Raw genomic sequence first — 15895 nt, 5'->3', positions numbered from 1 at the left:
CCCCTCTCCTCTTTCACTCCCCTTCTCTCTCTCTTTTCTCTCTCTCCTCTCTCTCTCTTTCTCTCTCCTTCTCTGTCTTTCTCAGCCCAACTCAAATCGCAGGGTTGTTGTTATGGGGGAAATAGGAAAGAGAACACAAGTTACAACGGCCCTGAAAAAATGTGACTTATGACTATTTTTCATAGTTACAACTGACTGGAGCGTCCCCGTGGTCACGTGATAAAATTCAGAGGCTTGGCATCTGGTTCATATTTATGACGGTCGCAGTGTCCTGGGGTCACGTGATCCCCTTTTGCGACCTTCTGACAAGCAAAGTGAATGGAGGAAGCCAGATTCACTTAACAACCGGGTCACTAACTTATCAACTGCAGTGATTCACTTAGCAACTGTGATAAGAAAAGGTGTAAAATGGGGCAAAACTCAACAAATGTCTTGCTTAACAACCGAGATTTTGGGCTACACCAGGGGTAGGCAACCTTGGCTCTTTTATGACTCATGGACTTCAACTCCCAGAATTCCTGAGTCAGCTATGCTGACTCAGGAATTCTGGGAGTTGAAGTCCATGAGTCATAAAAGAGCCAAGGTTGCCTACTCCTGGGCTACACTGTGGTCGTTAAAGGTCGAGGACTACCTTTACCTAAAAGTTACATCGGCAGCAGCCGATGGCATCCATGCACTTCCGGCAGGCTGTTCTAGGGCTGGGAGGCCTCCTAAAACAAACTTCCGGAAGTGGTATCCATGCACTTCTGTGCTGCCCATTTTGTCACAAGCCCCGGCTCCTTGTGTGTTGCAGGACGCCCCCCCCCCCAAAAGCTGAGCTCTGATGGGATTGGTGGCAGGTGCCATCTTGACTTTTTTGCCTTCTTCCCTGTAAATTGCCCCTACTGAATTATTTGCCTGGTTTGCCCGAAGTAGTGGAATCAACCGCACAGAGGGAGGCCGCACACGATGCTCCTTGAAAAAAACGGGATTGCTTCAGTGCATTGTGTGAAGGAGAACAGCCGTTGACACTACCTTGCAGAAAAGGGGAGGGGGGCAAAAGCTGGAAACACAGACACACACACACACAGACACACACACACACCTCCCTAAAAGCCAGTTGTCTTCCATTCTCCAAAGCAGCTGCACGAGCTAAATATTTCATAGGCCGTGTTTCCTCCTAATCTCCTAATCCCATCACTTGTGGTTGCCAAAAGCTGGAAGCTCGTGTGTGAGGTGAGTGTGTGAAAATTGGAAGCTCCCCCCCTTCCCCCGTGTGCCTGGGTATCTTGAAGTGTGGACTTCAACTCCCAGAATTCCCTGGGCAGCCGAGGAAGATGGCGCAGTTCGCCTCAAGGGATGGTGACTGTACGGGTTCTCTGAATTTTTTCCAAACTCTCAACATCTTTTTTGTGATATGGTGACCAAAATTGGCTGCAATATTCCAGGCATGATCTTACTAAGGCTTTGTAAAGCGGTACTAGTACTTCGCGTGATCTGTCGGTTGCCAAGCATCAGAAGTTTGATTTTGTGGTTATGGGAGGCACTACAACGGTCATAAGTGAGAGGACCGGCTATTTTTTCAGTGCTGTTGGAATTTCGAACAGTCAACAAATGAATGGAGGTATGTCGAGGACTAACTGTAGAGACTTGCCTCCATTTACTCTGGGGACTAGTTTTCTCTCTTAACAGGGACTAGAAACTTGTATTTGTTATCACAGATGCTAGAAATATCAAAGTATGCTATATGCTGGTTCTAAGGAGTGGTAGAGAGGTGAATCCGGTTGAGGTTGTACTGAAGAGCCCTGGTGGTTAGGATGCAGTATTGCAGGCTGACTCTGCCCACTGCCAGCAGTTTGATCCTGACCGGCTCGACGTTGACTGAGCCTTTCATCCTTCCGAGATCAGTAAAATGAGGACTCTGAAAACCGCTTGGAGAGAGCTGTAAAGCATTGTGAAGCGGTATTGCTATTGCTGTTGTTATCAGATCCTGGATTAAATGGGGGCTGGCTAGTGTGTGAGTCTGTGGGTCTTATTTACAGGTAAGCCTCAACTTATGACCACAACTAAGCCCAACATTTCTGTTTTTCAGCGAAACATTTCTTATGTGAGCTTGCCCCATTTTACAACCTTTCTTGCCACAGTTGTTAAGCGAATCACTGCAGTTGTGAAGTTAGTAATACGGTTGTTAAGTGAACATCGCTTGTCAGGAGGTCGCAAAAGGGGGAATCACATGACTCTGGGACTGTGCGACCGTCATAAATACGAGTCAGTGGCTAAGCGTCTGAATTTTGATCACGTGACCGTGGGGAATGCTGCAACGGTTGTAGGTACAAAAAGCAGTCGGTCACTAAATGAACTGCTGTAAGTCGGGGACTAACTGTATTTATTTATGTCTATCTCATCTTTATTATTTCCACAAATAAAACTTTTATGCAACATCAGCCAGTGGGCCCTGTTTAGATTTCAGCCGTTGTACAAATCCATTGTAGGGCAACTGAGCCGCTGGTGTTGTAAGCCCCAGTGTTGTGGCTTGTGTTATTTGCAACACCGCCTAATTTGCAGGTGCAATGCCTTGGGGTGACAGGGGCTCCCACATTGGGCAAAATAACAACCCAGCTTCCCTGGTTTGGGCTTGGCAGGCGGTGGGAAGCAGCTGCTGCGGTTGATAAACCATGATTTGTGGTTTCCCACAAGGACAGCTCTGGCCAAGGACCCCAACCTCAAAGTGTCCAACTCTGCCAATTGTGGTTTATCCAATGGAGCACATGGCAGCCTAACACACCAAGCCAGGGGTTCTCAACCTGTGGTCCACAGACCCCTGGGGGCCGTGATGTTGTCACGGTGTGTGTGTGTGTGTGTGTGTGTGTGTGTGTGTGTGTCTCAAACAAAGTGGCAAAAAAAAGCAAAGGCTTGAAGCAGTGTTATGATTTAAATCTTGAGTTACTGTAAGTCTTGAGGATCCGTGGCCACAAAAGGTATTTAAACATGGTCCGTGGCGAAGTTGAGCACCACGGCACCAAGCCAAGCCTGTATCAAAGCACAGGTAGTCCTCGGCTTACAACAGTTCATTTAGTGACCATTCAAAGTTACGACGTCACTTTAAAAAGTGGTTTATGACCATTTTTCGCACTTACGATCGTTGCAGCATCCCCCATGGTTACATGATCAAAATTCGGGTGCTTGGCAACTGACTCGTATTTCTGACCGTTGCTGTGTCCCAAGGTCACATGACCCCCTTTTGTGACCTCCGGACAAGCAAAGTCAATGGGGGAAGGCAGATTCACTTAACAACCACGTTGCTAACTTCACAACTGCAGTGATTCCCTTAACAACTGCCGCAAGAAAGGCCGTAAAATGGGGCAAAACTCGCTTAACAAATGTCTCACTTAGCAACCTAAATCTGGGGCTCAATGGTAATCGTAGGTTGAGGACTACCTGTACTAAAGTACAGTATATGTAAGCCGGGTCTATGTGTAAAGTAAATCTCTACTACAATATTTAAATATATGCAGTTAGTCCTTTACTTACAATCATTCATTTAGTGACCATTAACAGAACAGAACAGAACAGAACAGAACAGAACAGAACAGAACAGAACAGAACAGAACAGAATAGAATGGAATGGAATGGAATGGAATAGAATAGAATAGAATAGAATAGAATAGAATAGAATAGAATAGAATAGAATAGAATAGAATAGAATAGAATAGAATAGAATAGAATAGAATAGAATAGAATGGAATGGAATAGAATGGAATGGAAGAAATTTCCTGACAGTCAGAACAATTAGCCAGTGGAACAACCTGCCTCCAGAAGCGGTGAATGCTCCAACACTGGAGGTTTTTAAGAAGAGACTGGACAGCCATTTGTCTGAAATGGTATAGGGCAGGGGTCAGCAACCTGAAACAGTGAAAGAGCCACTCGGAACCGGTTCCCTCACAAAAGGAAAAACTGGGAGCTGCAAAAAATGCGTCCGCATGCGCGCACATGCGCAGAACAGGGTTTGACTGAAGAGTGGAGCCAAGGCGAGATATGCACCTACCCTGCATATTTGAATTGATTGGTTGAACTTTTTTAGTCCCACTTTTTTTTTGGACTGCACATGGCAGAGGACTGGGAGCCGCAGGAGACGGCTGAAAGAGCTGCATGCGGCTCCGGAGCCGCGGGTTGCAGACCTGTGGTATAGGGTTTCCTGCCTGAGCAGGGGGTTGGGCTAGATGACCTCCAAGGTCCCAACAACATCATCATCATCAATCTGAGGTGTGCACAACACACCTGTCCCCCCCACAAGTACTGCTACCAAGCCAGGTACTGCCTCCTTGCACGTCTGTTTCCCCCCCCCCCGCCCCCCCTTATTTAAGCACAAAACTCTCCACTCCCCACCACTGAAGAATTGCATGGCTGATTCTATTAAGACATCTGAATCAGTGATTGGATTCAAATATGTGAAACACCGGTTTTCTGGGTGGATGCTGCTTCTGGAAGTCCATTCTGGGCCTGGGCAACAAAAAATTAGTTAACGGTTCTGCCGAAGTGGTGCGAATTGGCTGAATCCCATCACTGATCTGAATCCTTCTGAGATGTTAGTCATCCATTACAGCTTTGGCTAATCTGTACCTTGGCCTTTCTGCCTGCTTATCTACCGTAAGTCTTTTGTTTTTTTCCCCTGGAAAAAAATTAGCTTATTCAAAGAAGATTAAAATGCAAAAAAAAATGCCAATATACATTTAAAAAAACAACACCAAAGAATGAAAAATATCACACACAGAAAAAAACCATTACACAGAAAAAGTGTCTTTAAAAAAAGGGAAAAAATAAAAGACTAACACACGCAGACATAACATCCTTCCTAGTTGAATGCTGTTTAGTATAATAGGGCAGTGTTGGTTACCCACCCCTTGTGAAACAGTCCGAAAGAATTTTAAACTGTTCAACTACCAAATCTACTTACAAATTGTTAACCAGCCATCTATAAATTACAGCTGGTCCTCGACTTTCAGCAGCTCATTGAGGGACCGTTCAAAGTTACAATGGCATTGAAAAAAAGTGGGCATTTTTCACACTTCCCACCATTATAGCATCCCTGCGATTGGCAACTGCTTCACATTTACGACGGTTGCAATGTCCTGAGGTCATGTGATCCCCTTTTGCGACCTTCTGACAAGCAAAGTCAAGGGGGAGGGGAACCCAGATTTGCTTAACAGCCCTGTTGCTAACTTCACAACTGCAGTGATTCACTTAACATCTGTGGCGAGAAAGGTTGTAAAACGAGGCAAAACTCACTTAACCGCTGTCTCACGTAGCAACAGAAATTTCGTAAGTTGAGGACTACCTGTATATTAACAACAAAATAGCTAACAGGGAGAACAATAACAATGAACATATTCTGTAAAAATAGAAAAGTAATAGTTGTGAACAGTGGTAAGAAAAAAACTAAAAGTGAAATTCCAAAACCTTATGTAAGACTTTTATAAAACCACGGAAGAGCACTGGGTATATCCACTGCATTACCTCTCTTTCTGCGGATAAGTCAGCAGCTCAGCAAAATTTAGAGTTTGCAACAAAAGGGGACGGAAACAATTAGAAGCTCGGGGCGATTTTTTGTTTAGTCCTAAAATAATTCTGTGGCCCATATCTTTTTCTATTTTTAAACCTTCTCCATTTAAAAGACTCCAAGAAGTCTCCTGGTAAAATATTGCAATATTATCTCCATCTTTGTTGGTGCCTGGCGTTCCAGCCAACCTTGCATCCCTCTGGACATTTTGATTTATTTATTTATTTAATTGGATTTGTATACCGCCCTTTCCCGAAGGACTCAGGGCGGTTAACAGGGTAATTAAAACAAGAAATACAAAAATTAAAAACAATTAAAAAGATTATAACAGTCCCTGAAAAAGTAAAAAACCCCAATTAAAATTAAAATTAAAATTCTCAGCCTGGGCCAGAGAGCTCGAAGAGCCAGGTCTTCAGGTCCCGGCAGAATGAACGGAGGTCGGGGGCAGTCCTAAGCTCCACGGGCAGCTGGTTCCAGAGGGCAGGCGCACCCACAGAGAAGGCCCTATCCCTGGGTGTCGTCCGCCGGCAATCTTTAACCGGCAGCACCCTGAGAAGGCCCAACCTGTGAGAGCGCACAGGACGAACGAAGGGAACTTGATGCCAGCAGCAGGTGTTCCCTCAGATATCCCGGACCCAAGCCATTTAGGGCTTTATAGGTCATCACCAGCACCTTGAATCTCACCCGGAGGGCAACCGGAAGCCAATGCAGCTCGTGGAGTAGAGGTGTTACGTGGGAGTATCGGGAAACCCCCATCACAACTCGCGCGGCTGCATTCTGCACCAGCTGAAGCCTCCGAGTGGTCCTCAAGGGCAGCCCCTGTGCCATCTGCTTTTCCCTGTCCATCTGATAAATCAATTCCACCAAGCGTGCTGAGCCTATATTGTAAATATTTTTTTTTCTATTTCCCCCCTCCCTTTTTAAAAAAAGGTTTCTCTCGTTCAGAGGTCCCCAACCTTTTGGGCACCAGGGACCAGTTCCGTGGAGATGGAGGTATTTTTCCACGGACCAGACAGTGTGTGGTTTTGTGTGCTGCCTGCAACCCACGGATGGGGCTTTGCTTCTTTCTGCGGACCGGTTGCTGGCATGCTGCGGCCCGGTACTGGTCCATGGTCCGGGGGTTGGGGACCCCTGCTCTAGTTGCTGGAAATCTGTTCCCCCAGATCAGGTAGTCCTCAATTATTACGGCTATAAGTTGCAACGATTGTAAAGCAGGTCATCAAGCGATCAACCCGATTTTATAAGCTTTTTTTGTGTGTGTGTGTGTGTGTGATGGTTGCTAAAGTGAATCAGGTGGTCATTAAGTCAATCTGTGATCACTAAGCAATCTCACTGTTTGCTCTGGGGCGTTTTTTGCTGAAAAGCAGAAGTCAGGTCAACTTAAAACCATTCCAAGTTACAACAGCACTGGGGAAAAAGTGTCTCCTAACTAGAAGACAAGTTGTTTACCTGTCACAAAGATAACCGATAGCGATAGGTGCCTTGGGTGCAATCCCAAAACATCTGGAGCACCCCTTGAACACCAGCGGAACTGACAAATTCATCATCAGCCAATTGCGAAAGGCAGCTTGACAATACTCCAGAAGATAGGCTTAAGATACAGGAGGATCTGGACAGACTCGAACACTGGGCGCTATCTAACAAAATGAAATTCAATGGTGAAAAAAGTAAGGTTCTACATTTAGGCAGGAAAAATCAAATGCACAGGTATAGTATAGGGGGTACCTTGCTCGATAGTAGTAACTGTGAGAGAGATCTCGGAGTCCTAGTAGACAATCACTTAAATAGGAGCCAGCCGTGTGCTGCAGCTGCCAAAAAAGCCAACACAGTGCTAGGCTGCATTAACAGAGGGAGAGACTCAAGATTACATGAACTACTAATACCACTTTACAATGCTTTGGTAAAGCCACACCTGGAGTGCTGCATCCAGTTTTGGTCACCACGATGTAAAAAAGATGTCAAGATTCTAGAAAGGGTACAGAGAAGAGCAACAAAGATGATTGGGGGACTGGAGGCTAAAACATATAGGGAACGGTTGCTGGAATTGGGTATGTGTAGTTTAACGAAGAGAAGGGTGAGGGGTGACATGATAGCAGTGTTCCAATATCTCAGGGGCTGCCCCAAAGAAGAGGGAGTCAAGCTATCCTCCAAAGCATCTGAGGGCAGGAGAAGAAGCAACGGATGGAAACTAGTCAAGGAGAGAAGCAACCTAGAACTAAGGAGAAACTTCCTGACAGTTAGAACAAATAACCAGTGGAACAACCTGCCTCCAGAGGTGGTGAATGCTCCAACACTGGAGGTTTTTAAGAAGAGACTGGCCAGCCATTTGCCTGAAATGGTATAGGGTTTCCTGCCTGAGCAGGGGGTTGGACTAGATGACCTCCAAGGTCCCTTCCAACTTCTTCTTCTTCTTCTTCTTCTTCTTCTTCTTCTTCTTCTTCTTCTTCTTCTTCTTCTTCTTCTTCTTCTTCTTCTTCTTCTTCTTATTCTTATTATTATTATTATTATTATTATTATTATTATTATTATTATTATTATTATTATTATTATTATTATTATTACATCTTGCAAGGATATCTTTGACATCATCAAACGTCAACATCTGCCTATCCCAGCTCCTTGGGAAGAACTCAGTGGATGAACAAAAATGCCAAATCCAGGCTAAACATCTGGCTGATTATATGACCAAGCATCATCATCATCATCATATCAACAGCACCTCTTTTGCCCCCACCCCCACCCCACTTTGACAGAGTTATTTGGTAGTTTCCTGCTGGGGACTTCACAATTTCTTAGAGGCTTTTAGCACCCAGCAGCTGCCAGATTTACACACCATTAACCATTTCCAGCTTCCCTCAGGGCCTGCTAAAGTATCAGGGTATCAAGCCTGCCCCCGCCCCCCCCCCCCACTCACTTTCCATGTGAATTGCAATTCAAAATATCTGCTGGTAAGTTTTGTTGGCTGGAACATGTGCCCCTGGGCACCTGATTGGCAGTCAACAACCTCATCCAGGCCTGAGCTTAAAATTGTGGGGTGGTGGGGAGGCTCCCCCCCAACTTAGTGGCGGGAGCAGTTTTAAGAAACAGAGGGATACGTGATTTCATTAACTTTCATACCGTTCTTAATTCTCTGATAATAGACTTCATTTATAGACGGACCTTCTTTGTACCGATAGAGATATGGGGATGAAATGGGAAGCTCACTGGTTGCCTCAGGATTGCAATGATACATTCAATTTTGCAGCTACTAAGATTGTTGGACGCGCAGGTACAAAAACAGCCAGGGAAGTGATTGAAGCCTGGAAAACAGGCCCCTCCTGGTCAATCAACAAGACTGTTTTACCACCAGCTTATCAAGTCCTTAGGAGGCCAGGGCTTCGCAGTACAAAGAAATAACAGCCAACAATAGCCAGCCATCAGCACCCCAATCCACAACTAAACTCCCCACACACAACAGGCACCATATAAATACCACACAGAATAGCACAAAGCACACATTCTGGAATGGTGGGGACTCCATCAGTGGAGGTTTTCAAGCAAATAGTGGTTAGTGCAAAGTCGTGATAAACCATGGTCATGTGACCACAGAATCCTGCAAACAGCCATGAATTTTATCCTGGTTGCTGACCACCCCAAATGCAGTCATGTGACTGAAAGGGGTGGGAGTGACCATCTGTACTTCAAAGCTAGGTCATAGGTACCCTCAGGTAGGTCCGTTGGAACTTGAAACGGTTGCTAAGCAACCAGTCCTACACTGAGGACCCTTTGTACTTGTCTGGGATGGTCTACTCTAAGGCAAGGGTCCTCAAACTTGGCCACTTTAAGACTTGCGGACTTCAACTCCCAGAATTCCGCAGCCAGCCATGCTGGCTGGGAATTCTGGGAGTTGAAGTCCACAAGTTTTAAAGTGGCCAAGTTTGAGGACCCCTGGTCTAAGGCAAAATGCTAGCTGGGGAATTCTGGGAGTTGAAGTCTACGTAACTTAAAGTGCCTGAGGTTGAGAAACATTGATCTAAGGATTCCTGCCGTGGGGAGGAAGCTGGACTACATGACCACAAAAGTCTAAAGTATATGAAGAACGGTTGCAGGAATTGGGTATGCCTAGTTTAATGAAAAGAAGGACTTAGGGGGTCACATGATAGCAGTCTTCCAATATTTGAGGGTCTGCCACAAAAAAAGAGAGAATCAACTTATTCTCCAAAGCACCAGAAGGCAGGACAAGACACAATGGATAGAAACAAATCAAGGAGAGAAGCAACCTAGAAATAAGGAGAAATTTCCTGACAGTGAGAACAATTAACCAGTGGAACGACTTGCCTCCAGAAATTGTGGGTGCTCCATCACTGGAGATTTTAAAGAAGAGATTGGACAGCTATTTGTCTGGAATGGTATAGGGCAGTGATGTCGAACCTTTTAGAGACCTAGTGCCCAAACTGCAACCCAAAACCCACTTTTGTATCGTCGGGTGCCGGGTGGGCGTGGCCCATTTGGGTGGGCGTGACTGCGGTGGTAATGGCAGACTGGGTGGGACTAAAAAGTTCAACCAATCAATTCCAACTTTGCGAGATCTTTTTCCCGCGAGAAGTTGAAATTGATTGATTGAACCTTTTTTTTTTTTGCACACGGTGGCGGAGGCCTAAAGCAAAAAGGTTTTATAAAATCCAGCTGAAGGCCTAGGACTGGGATGACGGCACGCGTGCCCGAGAGGGCTCTGTGTGCGCCACCTGTGGCACGCATGCCATAGGTTCGCCACCACGGGTATAGGGTCTCCTGTTTGAGCAGGGGGCTGGACTAGAAGACCTCAAAGGTTCCTTCCAATTATAGGAAGGAAGGAAGGAAGGAAGGAAGGAAGGAAGGAAGGAAGGAAGGAAGGAAGGAAGGAAGGAAGGAAGGAAGGAAGGAAGGAAGGAAGGAGGTTATCTGATGGAGAAGTTGTGAGTGCTTCATCACTGGAGAACTTTTAAGGACAACCACTTGTCTGAAATGCTATAGGGCAGAGGTCCCCAACCTTTGGGGCACCAGGGACCGGTTCCGTGGAGAGAGGTTTTTCCACGCACCAGAGAGTGCGTGGTTTTGTGTGCTGCCTGCATCTCGCAGATGGGGCTTTGCTTGTTTGTGAGGACCGGTTGCTGGCATGCTGGGGGTTGAGGACCCCTGCTATAGGGTCTCCTGTTTGGGCAGGGGGCTGGACTAGAAGACCTCCAAATCCCCTTCCAACTCTTGTCTCTTCCAACCCTAGGATTTTACACTCACAACGGAGGCTCCTCTCTTGAATAAAGAATTGAGCAGGCAAATCCTTCTTGGTGGGCCGGAAGAATCAACCCAGATCTGATCCTTCATCAGCCAACCCCAGCTGACTTGAGTCTTGCTGGCTTTCTGGCGGACTAAAGCCTCCTTGGCAGCGGCCGGGCCTTCCGAGATGCCGTGGGCCTGCCTGCTTGCAACGAGGATAGATTTGTGAAACTGTTCACAGGCTCTCGGCTCTACAGAGGCTGGCTCCGCGCCCGTCCGGAGCCCTGCTCCTGAGTTGGCAAAGGCGACTGGCAATTTATCTTCCCTCGCTCCCGTCCTCCTGCTCCTCGTTGCTGCTCTGAAGGCCTCTTGAGTGGGGTTTCAATTATTGAGGATCTGTTCCTTGCTGCTCTTCCCCTTCCCCTTTTCCCAGCCAGCGCATGCATTAAAACCGCATTGTCCTGCTTCAGAAATGCACCAGGGCCATCAACGCCGGGCAAAAATCCAGCAGGAAGCGAAGGAAAGGAGGGGAAAAAAAAAGTAAAAAGGTTTTGTAGGCTGCTGGATAGTTTTCAGATGTCGGTCTCCGTTCCAGGGGAATAGCCTGTCTGCCTTCCTAGGCCTAGACCAGGGGTAGTCATATAGGAGCTGTGACTAGAGGGGCCTTCGCCCAGGTTCGTCTGGTGCGCCAGCTGTGACCCTATCTGGACCTGGATGCCTTGCGTACAGTCACCCATGCACTTGTGACCTCTCGTCTTGACTACTGCAACGCTCTTTACATGGGGCTGCCCTTGAGAACCACTCGGAAGCTTCAGCTGGTGCAGAGTGCAGCTGCACGAGTGCTTTTGGGGGTCTCCTGATACTCCCATATTACACCTCTGCTCCGTGAGCTGCACTGGCTTCCAGTTGCCTTCCAGGTGAAATTCAAGGTGCTAGTGACGACATACAAAGCCCTACATGGCATGGGTCCGGATTACCTACGGGAGCACCTACTGCCAGCGTCAACATCCCTCCGTCCTGTGCGCTCCCACAGAGAGGACCTCCTCAGGGTGCCACCGGTCAGAGAATGTCGGCTGGTGACCCCCAGGGGGAGAGCATTCTCGGTGGGTGCGCCAATCCTTTGGAACCGCTTACCAGCTGAAATCCGGATGGCCCCCGACCTTCGCTCCTTCCGGCGTGATCTAAAAACTTATCTATTCCAACAAGCCGGCCTGGCCTGATGGATTTGGGTTTTAAAATTTTCTCACTTTATTGCTTTATTGTATTCTTACTTTATTGCTCTGTACACCGCCCTGAGTCCTCCGGGAGAAGGGCGGTATATAAAACAAACAAACAAATAAATAAATAAATAATAGTCAACCTCGGCTCTTTTATGACTCATGGACTTCAACTCCCAGAATTCCTGAGTCAGCTATGCTGACTCAGGAATTCTGGGAGTTGAAGTCCATGAGTCATAAAAGAGCCGAGGTTGACTACCCCTGGTCTAGGGACATAACGCTTGGCTACGGTTTGCCTCAAGATGGGGTCATCTTTGCAGATTAGCGACTTAATGGTAGCTTGCTTGGATCGATTACGAATGCTTTTTTTTCGCCCCCCCCTTCCTGTTTATTTTTTTGTCAGATTTTTATCCGACCTTCCTTACGTTAGAAGCCACTCGAGGCGGCGAATGTGCTAATGTTCCTTCCTCCTCCTATTTCCCCCACAACGTCAACCCTGTGAGGCGGGTTGGGCTGAGAGAGGGACTGGCTCAAAGTCACCCAACCGGTTTTCAGGCCTAAGGTGGGAGTAGAGTTCGCTATCTTCCTGGCGATTGGCCCAAAGTCATCTGGCTAGCTTTTGTGCCTAAAGCAGAACTAGAACTCACTGTCTCCTGGTGATTTACCCAAAGTCGCCCAGCCGGCTTTCATGCCTAAGGTGGGGCTAGAACTCACTGTCTCCTGGTGATTGGCCCAAAGTCATCTAGTCAGCTTTCATGCCTAAGGCGAAATTAGAATTCACCATCTCCTGGCTTCTAGGTCAGCCTCTTAACCACTCCAACTTTTAATTTATTGATTTCTTTGTTATTTTTTTGGGTCTACTCCAGCACGCATTTGACGGCCCTGACAAAATTGGGCAGTGGGGGAGCAGAAAATGTTAAAAATAACATTTTTAACACTGGGACGCAACTAATGAACAATAAGATTTTGCCTTTAGTCTCCGTCTTACGGGGTTGGGAACCAACAACTCTTGAATTATCCTTTCCCTTAAGTCCCTTTTGACTTTCTCCTAAGCAGGATTGCTGGAAACAGATTCTCCGAGTTGGCAGCAGATGAAAACTCTAGCATAATCTTGAAAACAGGAATATGGGTACTCGAGTTTCCATTGTCTTTCTGCAGCCTCAGAATGTTTTTTGTATCATGGTGACCAAAACTGGACACCATATTCCCAAAGTGCATATTCCTAGTGCAGTATAGAGGGGAACTATCACTTCCTGTTAATCTGTAACTATCTGTGATGATTCCCCTGGTACTTCTCCAGATGTGAGTTCAGAGGATGAACCAGTTCCGAGCACATCTGGAAGGGTCGGTAGCTCCAAGCAGTCATCTTGAGAGATATTTGGCTGAAGCACAGCTACAGCAGGACAGCCCTGAGGCTTCAGGTGGGGAAAGCACTTGCAGCTGCAGCCTGTCAGCGATAAGGAAGAGGAATTGCTTTCTGAACCTGATCCAAGAACACGTAGGGCAAAGAAAAGGCAGGAGCAAAAAAGGTCAGCCAGATTACTCACAAGGAGAAAGCCTCGCCCTCCTTGAAGGGCTGAGCCAGAAGTGGCTGTTTAGCACAGCAAACAGATCCAGACGATGCTGGGAATGTGTTTGTTTCCTTGCTGTGTGTCTCTTCATCTGTTGCTTTTACCTTGTCGGTGGACTTGCCTCTGTCTTGGAAACTTACTTTTGCCTAGCGCAGTTCCCCAAACTTTCCGGCTTGGCAGCCTGGAAGGAAGCAGTAAGGAAATGTGTACACACGTAGCCCTGGGGCACATGCACAAACAGGCATGCACATGGTGGTGCTAGCGTGCATACGTGTGCACAAGTGGACCATGCACACCCATGATGTGCAAACTGCCGCCCACCTGCATGTGCAAGTGGGCCGCGCATGCCCATGGCACGCACGCCAGCGCAAATGGGCCACTGGTGCCCGCGTGGCACGGGAGGTGGTGTTAGTGTCCCCATGCACGTGCAAATGGGGCTGCTAGTGCTCACACAGCAGTGCTGTGAATGGGGCAGGGCTCGCCAGCTATTCCCGGGGCCTGGTGGCCAACAGGCCGGGCCGTGGACCGTAGGTTGGGGATCCCTGGCCTAGTGGACTAGATTTGCCTTTGCCTTGAGGACTAGCGTTGGCTTCATTTGAGTAGCCTGTAGAACTCATTGGGGTTGAGCTGATGCTAGCCCAGGGAATTGCTGGGGAATATTCAGGTTTGGAATTAAGACTCCTTACATCTGTGTTGCATGAGTGGGAGAGCACACTATCCCTTTGTTGATGCAACCTAGGATTGCATTAGCTATTTTTTGAGGCTGCAGCACACTGCTGGCTCATATTTAAGCGGTTGTTCACTAAGGACTCCTACGTCTGTCTCATAGTTACTGCCATTGAGCCAAGCGCCACCTATCCTGTACCTGTGCTTTTGGTTATTCTTCTCTAAGGGAAAAACCTGACTTTTCATAGCGTTGAATTTCATTTGGTTAGATAGGGCCCAGGGTTCAAGTCTGTCAAGATTCTTCTGTATCTATCTTCTAGAGCAGGGGTCTTCAAACTTGGCCCTTTTCTGACTTGTGGACTTCAACTCCCAGAATTCCTCAGCCAGGCACGCTGGCTGAGGAATTCTGGGAACTGAAGTCCACAACTCACAAAAGGGCCAAGTTTAAAGACCCCTGTTCTAGAGTGCTGTTGTCTGCAAACCTGATGAGTTCTCCTTCTATCCCCTCAGCTAAATTGTTTATGAAGAAGTTGAAGAGTACTGGGCCTAAGACAGGACCTCGTTCCTCCAGGCCTTCCTATCCACTACCATCTTCTGGAGTCCATTTAAGCTCACACCTCCTGCTTCAGTGACTCCACCCAGCCACCTCATTCTGTGTCGTCCCCTTCTTCTCTTGCCTGTTGTCCATAGGGTCGCGATGGGTCGGCCACGACTTCGCAGCTAACAACATCCCAAGCAAAAAGTTTGACATGGGAAACAAACCTGGTTAGACTTGGTTCTATAAAGCCAAGATCAACCCCCTTTGGCTCTTTTATGTCACCTGAACATTGATCTGACAGTGCAGTACCACCCCTTGCCAGCAGAGGCACTCAAATGGAACACTTGATAAAACCACAGCGCTCTCCATTGGTGGTTAGTCAGAGAGGCTTCCAAACACCATGTTTTTATACAACACTTTCATTGTTGTTGTTGTTAGCTGTGAAGTCGTGTCCGACCCATCGCAACCCTACGGACAATGTTCCTCCAGGCCTTTCTGTCCCTTACCATCTTCTGGAGTCCATTTAAGCTCATGCCTCCTGCTTCAGGGACTCCATCCAGCCACCTCATTCTCTGTCGTCCCCTTCTTCTCTTGCCCTCCACCTTTCCCAGAATTAGGCTCTTCTCCAGTGAGTCCTTCTCATTAGGTGGCCAAAGGATTTGAGTTTCAACTTCAGGATCTGGCCTTCTAAAGAGCAGTCAGGGTTGATCTCCTCTAGGACTGACCGGTTTGATCGCCTTACAGTCCAAGGGACTCGCAGGAGTCTTCTCCAGCACCATAGTTCAAAGGCCTCCATTCTTTGGCGCTCAGCCTTTCTTATGGTCCAACTTTCACACCCATACATTGCAACTGGGAAGACCATAGCCTTGACTATACGCACTTTTGTTGGCAGGGTGATGTCTCTGCTTTTTAGTGTGCTGTCTACATTTGCCATGGCTTTCCTCCCCAGGAGCAAGGGTCTTTTAATTTCTTGGTTGCAGTCCCTGTCTGCGGTGATCTTGGAGCCCAGGAAAATAAAATCTGTCACTACCTCCATTTCTTCCCCATCTATTTGCCAGGAATTGAGAGGGCCGGATGCCATGATCTTTATTAGAGACTTCATTAGAGACTTTTAACCAACACATTTCAACAATAA

This window comes from Vipera berus, assembly GCF_964194415.1.
Source record: "Vipera berus genome assembly, chromosome: 1".
Lineage (NCBI taxonomy): Eukaryota > Metazoa > Chordata > Lepidosauria > Squamata > Viperidae > Vipera > Vipera berus.
This window is presented reverse-complemented; position numbering follows the sequence as displayed.